Source organism: Pan paniscus, chromosome 19, assembly GCF_029289425.2.
Source record: "Pan paniscus chromosome 19, NHGRI_mPanPan1-v2.0_pri, whole genome shotgun sequence".
Taxonomy (NCBI): Eukaryota; Metazoa; Chordata; class Mammalia; order Primates; family Hominidae; genus Pan; species Pan paniscus.
This window is the reverse complement of record NC_073268.2, coordinates 37,099,159-37,104,768: the sequence shown is the minus strand read 5'-3', so window position 1 is coordinate 37,104,768 and position 5,610 is coordinate 37,099,159. Positions and strand designations below refer to the sequence as shown.

At 48.1% G+C, this 5,610-nt stretch overlaps 1 pseudogene; it reads right to left on the bottom strand.

Moving 5' to 3' along the window:
- Positions 1 to 1,857: 1,857 nt before the first annotated feature.
- On the bottom strand, positions 1,858 to 2,421 carry LOC129394531 (synaptophysin-like protein 1; annotated as a pseudogene).
- Between the last annotated feature and the right edge of the window lie 3,189 nt (positions 2,422 to 5,610).

The following is a 5,610-nucleotide window of genomic DNA, read 5'->3' as shown; positions in this document are numbered from 1 at the left end:
TGCTGACACGCTCCACTGGTTTCAGATCAACTTTGGAGAATTTGGCGATAGCTAGTTAAAGCCGAAGATGTGCATGCACTGTGATCTAGCAACCATATGCCTCGCAAAACAGGCCGGGCGCGGTGACTCATGTCTGTAATCCCAGCAATTTGGGAGGCTGAGGCGGGTGGATCACTTGAGCCCAGGAGTTTTGAAACCATCCTCCTGGTCAACATGACAAGACCCCTGTCTCTACAAAAAATTTAAAATTTAGCTGGGTGTGGTGGCATGCGCCTGTAGTCTCAGCTACTTGGGAGGCTGAGGTGGGAGGATTGCTTGAACCTAGGAAGTTGAGGCTTCAGTGACCTGTGATTGTGCCAATGCACTCCAGCCTGGGTGGCAGAGCAATACCCTGTCTCAAAAGGAAAAAACACCCACACATCGATACAAGAATTTTCACTGCAGTGCTGTGTGTAATAACGAAAATGGGAACAACCAACAGTCCATTAGGAAAGGAACAAATAAACAGGTTTATTCAAACAACGGGAAACTATGGAGCATTTAAAATTAATGAATCAGATCTACAATGTAATAACACGGGTAAATCTCAAAAATGAGTGAAAAAGCAAATTTCAAAGAGATTTACACAGTATGATAGTATATATGTACATATATTGTTAATGTATGTGTTATATTTGTGTATGTAATCCCAACACTTTAGGAAGCTGAGGTGCGTGGATCACTTGAGACCAGGAATTCGAGACTAGCCTGGCCAACATGGTGAAACTCCATCTCTACTAAAAATATAAAAATTAGCCAGGCGTGGTGGCTTAGACCTGTAATCTCAGCTACTTTGGAGGCTGAGGCAAGAGGATCGCTTCCTGGGCCCCCATATTTTATATACGTATGAAATATACATATTATCGATATGGTATTGTATACATTGATATATACCTCTGTAGTAAATGTGTATGTATGTATGTGTATATATACATGGTCAAGAAGGATCTACATTAACTTGAGACACTGGTTACCTATACAAGGGAAAATGGGAGGGCTTTAGATTTATCAGTTTTGGGGTTTTTTTTGTTTTGTTTTTTCGAAAAAAGAAATAGAAAGCAAATGTTGCAAAATGTTGACATTTGTTAAACCTGTGTGGGCAAGTACAGAGGTCTATTTAGTATTCTTTGTGCCATATTATATTATATTATATTATATTTTTTGAGACAGAATCTCACTCTGTCACCCGGGCTGGAATGCAGTGGCATAATCTCGGCTCACTGCAGTCTCTGCCTCCAGGGTTCAAGCCATCCTCCTTCCTCAGCCTCCCAAGTAGCTGAGATTACAGGCACCTGCCACCACCCCTGGCTAATTTTTGTATTTTTAGTAGAGACAAGGTTTCACCATGTTGGCCAGGCTGGTCTTGAACTCCTGGCCTCAAGTGATCTGCAAGCCTTGACCCCCTGCTCCCCCAAAGTGCTGGGATTACAGGCATGAGCCGCTGTGCCCAGCCTGGGTTTGTTATTAAAGGCAGTTTGGCTCTCAGTGCACCCCTTTCCCACGTGATGCCTTCTGACATGTTATGACATGAGGCCCTCCCCAGAGGCCAAGCAGATGCAGTCCCTTGACCTAGGACTTCCCAGTCTCTAGAATTGTAAGAAATAAATTCTTTTCTTTATAATTTACCCAGTCTCTGGTGTTCAGTTATAGCAATAGGAAACAGATGAAGACACTGTTTTCCACAGTGGCTGGACCATTTTACATTCCCTCCAACTGCACAAGGGCTTCACTTTCTTCACATTCTTGTCCACACTTGTTATTTTCTGTTTTTGTTTTACAGTAGCCATTCTGATGGGTGTGAGGTGATATCTCATTGTGTGGCTTAAAAAAAATTACTTTTATTGGAAACAAATAATGTGCCTCAAGATGTTGGCAACAAGTCATGATATAGACATATATTTCATACAGTGTATTTCTCCCTTTAATTACATTCCAGCAGGAGGTGGAATACCTCCTTGGCTATGAGGAGCATAAGTATTTGATGGGTTGTGTAAGTTGGTCTCCTCATACTTGTACACACACCAAGCATTTCCCCTCCAAAGTATCATATTCAGAAAGACAAAGATCACAGATACATTTAGGAATCCCATGCTGGTCACAGAGCCAAAATAACACATTATTATGATTTCTTACAAGCAGAAGTTCCTGAACAATATTTTGACCAGTAGTTATTTTAATATCTGCAAGAGCTTTTGCCCAAGCGAGCTTTTGAAGTGCTCACCAATCGCAAAAGATGGCAACAAGAGTAATGACAAAGCCAATCATGGGAAGTTTATGACTACCCTGATATAGGTTCCTGTAACCAACATAAAGCAGGACAGCAATGCAGTACAGGAAGACAGAGACTGCAAATGTAATGGAATTGTGCAGAAGCACAGTCATCTCCTAGGAGGACTTGACTTTCCAATTTATATCATACACATTAATACCTGGAGGTGACTGAAATGATGCCTGATTTAACCTGAATGGATAATCAGAAGTAGCTGTAATAGTTTCATCAGTAACTGTAGGAGGACAATTCACTTGAATTTCTGTTTGCTCTTAAAAACCTCCACAGGTGGCAAAAGAGAAGATGGAAGCCATCTACTCCAGGCCCTTGAGGAAGCTGAGCGGCTCCCTGAGTAGGGTTGAGGTCGATCCAGAAGGCAACATCCTCTAAAGGAAGGAAGGAGAGTCAGGATGGTGGGGGCCTCACTATGGTTTTGATTTGCGTTTCCCTAAAGATTAGTGATGTTGAACATCTTCCCAAGTGCTTATTGGCCGCTTGTTTATTTTCTTTGGAGAAATGCCTATTCAAGTCATTTGCCCATTTTTGAATCAGGATTGATTTTCTATGGTCTAGCTGTAGTTCTTTATACACTGTGGATATTGATTCCTTATCAGAGCTATGATTTGAAAATATTTTCTCCCATTCTATAGGTTGCTTTTTTCACTCTGTTGATTATACTCTTTGACACACCCATGGAGATTTTAAAGGGCAGGTAGAAGTCAGACAGTTTGAGCAGCAGCGTAGTGAAGAGAAGGCCTTTCAATCGAAGGAAATAGTCTGTCCAAACACACAGAGGAGAGAACCGCAACATGCAGGTAGTTGGGTCTTGCTAGTACACTGGTGAGGGGTAGGAGGTGGGGACAGGTGAGACTGGAGGAACCACATGACAGAGGACGGTTCTAGGTCCGCCAAGTAGCAGGACTTCGTTCTAAGGTGGCACTACTCAAAAGAGTGGTCTGAGGACCCTGGCCCAGCACCCCCTACTAGGAGTTTGTTAAAAATGCAAATTCCGGCTGGGATCCTGGCTCATGCCTGTAATCCCAGCACGTTGCGGGGCTGAGGCGGGAGGATTGCTTGAGTCTAGGAGTTTGAGACCAGCCTGGGCAACACAGTGAGACCCCATCTCAATAAAAAAGAATAATTAAAAAAATGCAAATTCATGGAGGCCCAGTTTTGTCCTGCTGAATCAGAATCTCCGGGGTGGGGCCGGGGGATCCGGGTTTTAACCAGCCCCCGGGATTATTCTGAGGTTCAGTAGAGTTTAAGGGAAGTGGAGGAACCGCCAAGGGGTCGGCTAAGGTTTTGGAAACATCCTTGGTGAGAAGGACGGCCCGGGTTGTTCTTCAGGCCGGGCACCCTGGGCTTGGCTGCGTCCCCATCCTCTTCCAGCCACCCCGTCCCCACACGACCCCGCCTGAGTTCTGGCCGCCTTCCGACTCCTCGGGGCCCGCCCTGCGCCCCAGCCTCCTCCCCGCCGTGGGGTCCGGGGTCAGGGGCGCGCGGCTGCAGCCAGGCCCACATTCCTCTTACTTCCCGCCATTGTCCTGGGTTCCTGTGGCCGCGTCTCCACACTCGCTCCCGGCCGCCCCACGGTCCCAGGGAGTGATGACTCATTTCCTTTCCTCCGCTGACATCATCGTGCCCCCAGCGTGGTCCGGCCGGGGCGGCGGCCTCCGCCCTCCCAGGTCTCCTCCCAGCCCCTCTGGGCGAGCGGGCGCAGGCGCGGCGCGGCCCTTCTCGGCCGGCAGGGGGCGCCGGAGCCCGCCGGGGCCTCCAGGGCCTCCCCAGCCACGGCCCGGGCCGGCGAAGAGGGAGGGACAGAGAGCCGCCGCGGTCCCGCTCTCCCGGGGAGAGCCTGGCTGGGAGTCAGAGCTCTCACGGTCACGGATAGGGAAGCTGAGTCCCGAGCCTTGACCAAGGCAGCACAGCCCACCCTGAGAAGTGGGGGACTGGAATTCAGGACGCTCGGCCCCAGGCCCGTAGTTTCCCACAGACTTGCAGGTGTTAATCCTCCCGCACCCCCTGGTATGTATTTTCAGCACAAAGTCTGCAGACAATATTCCCCCGATTTCCATCACTTGTGGGCCCTGAAACGTGGTCGCCCCTGGAACCAGCAGGATCCGAGGGCCACTTGGGCTCCACCTGGGAAGCACGTGGAGCCTGCATTTATTGGGCGGCGCTGCCCCCGGCTGACCTGGCTGTGTCGGGAGGTGCCCCTCACCCTCGCATCCACCCCGGCTTCCCAGCACCCACTGCTGGTCCTCAGGACCCGACCCTGTCCCCTCTGCCTTCCCTGTCAGGTTTCAGGGAGGCAGAGGAACTCACTCAGCCTGAAAATTTCAGATATTTCTTAAGACCTAGAGCCACATAAGAGTGCGTCCCTTTAAGACACATGGAAGAAGTCATGCAAGGCCACACGGTGAGCTAGAGCTGAAATCATACCTGTCCTGCCTCAGACCTGTCACCTCCCATGCTGCCCAGATAATGAATGCAAAATGCTCCACCCAGTGTCTGACAGTAGTGTAAGCACTCAATGAATGGTAGTCATTGTCATTAGGAAGCTAGTTGCCTAACTTCTCAGAGCCTCAGGCTTCCTCATCTGTAAAATGGACGCAGTAGTACAATAGCTTATTGTGAGGATTAAATGAGCTCATGCATGGAAGGTACTTACAGCAGTGGTGTCCAGCAAGCATGCAACAGTCCACCAGCGCTTGGGCTCCATGAAAGGGGGGGTTCTGTTGTCTGTTTCTTGTTTGTTTGTTTTGTTTTGTTTAGACAGGGTCTTACTCTGTCGCCCAGGCTGGAGTGCAGTGGTGCGATCATGGCTTACTGCAGCCTTGACCTCCCCAGGCTCAAGAGATCCTCCCATCTCAGCCTCCCAAGTAGCTGGTACTACAGGCAAGTGCTACCATGTCTGGCTAATTTTTATATTTTTTGTAGAGACAGGGCTTCACCGTGTTGAAACCTGACCAGACTGTCAGGCTGGTCTCAAACTCCTGGTCTCAAGCCATCCACCCGCCTCAGCTTCCCAAAGTGTTGGGATTACAGGCGTAAGCCACCGCGCCCGGCCCCTGTTGTTTTTTCTTCTTTAATTGACAAATAAAATCTTATATATTTATAATATACAACATGATGCTTTTATATATGTATACACTATGTGTGTCACTGGAAGGGCAAAGTGAAATTAATTAACATATATGCATTATTCTGCATACGTGTATGTGTGTTGTCTTTGTGTACTACTGTATCTTTAGCACCTAAAACAGTGTCTGGCACAAAGTAAGAACCCAGTAAGTGGAAAG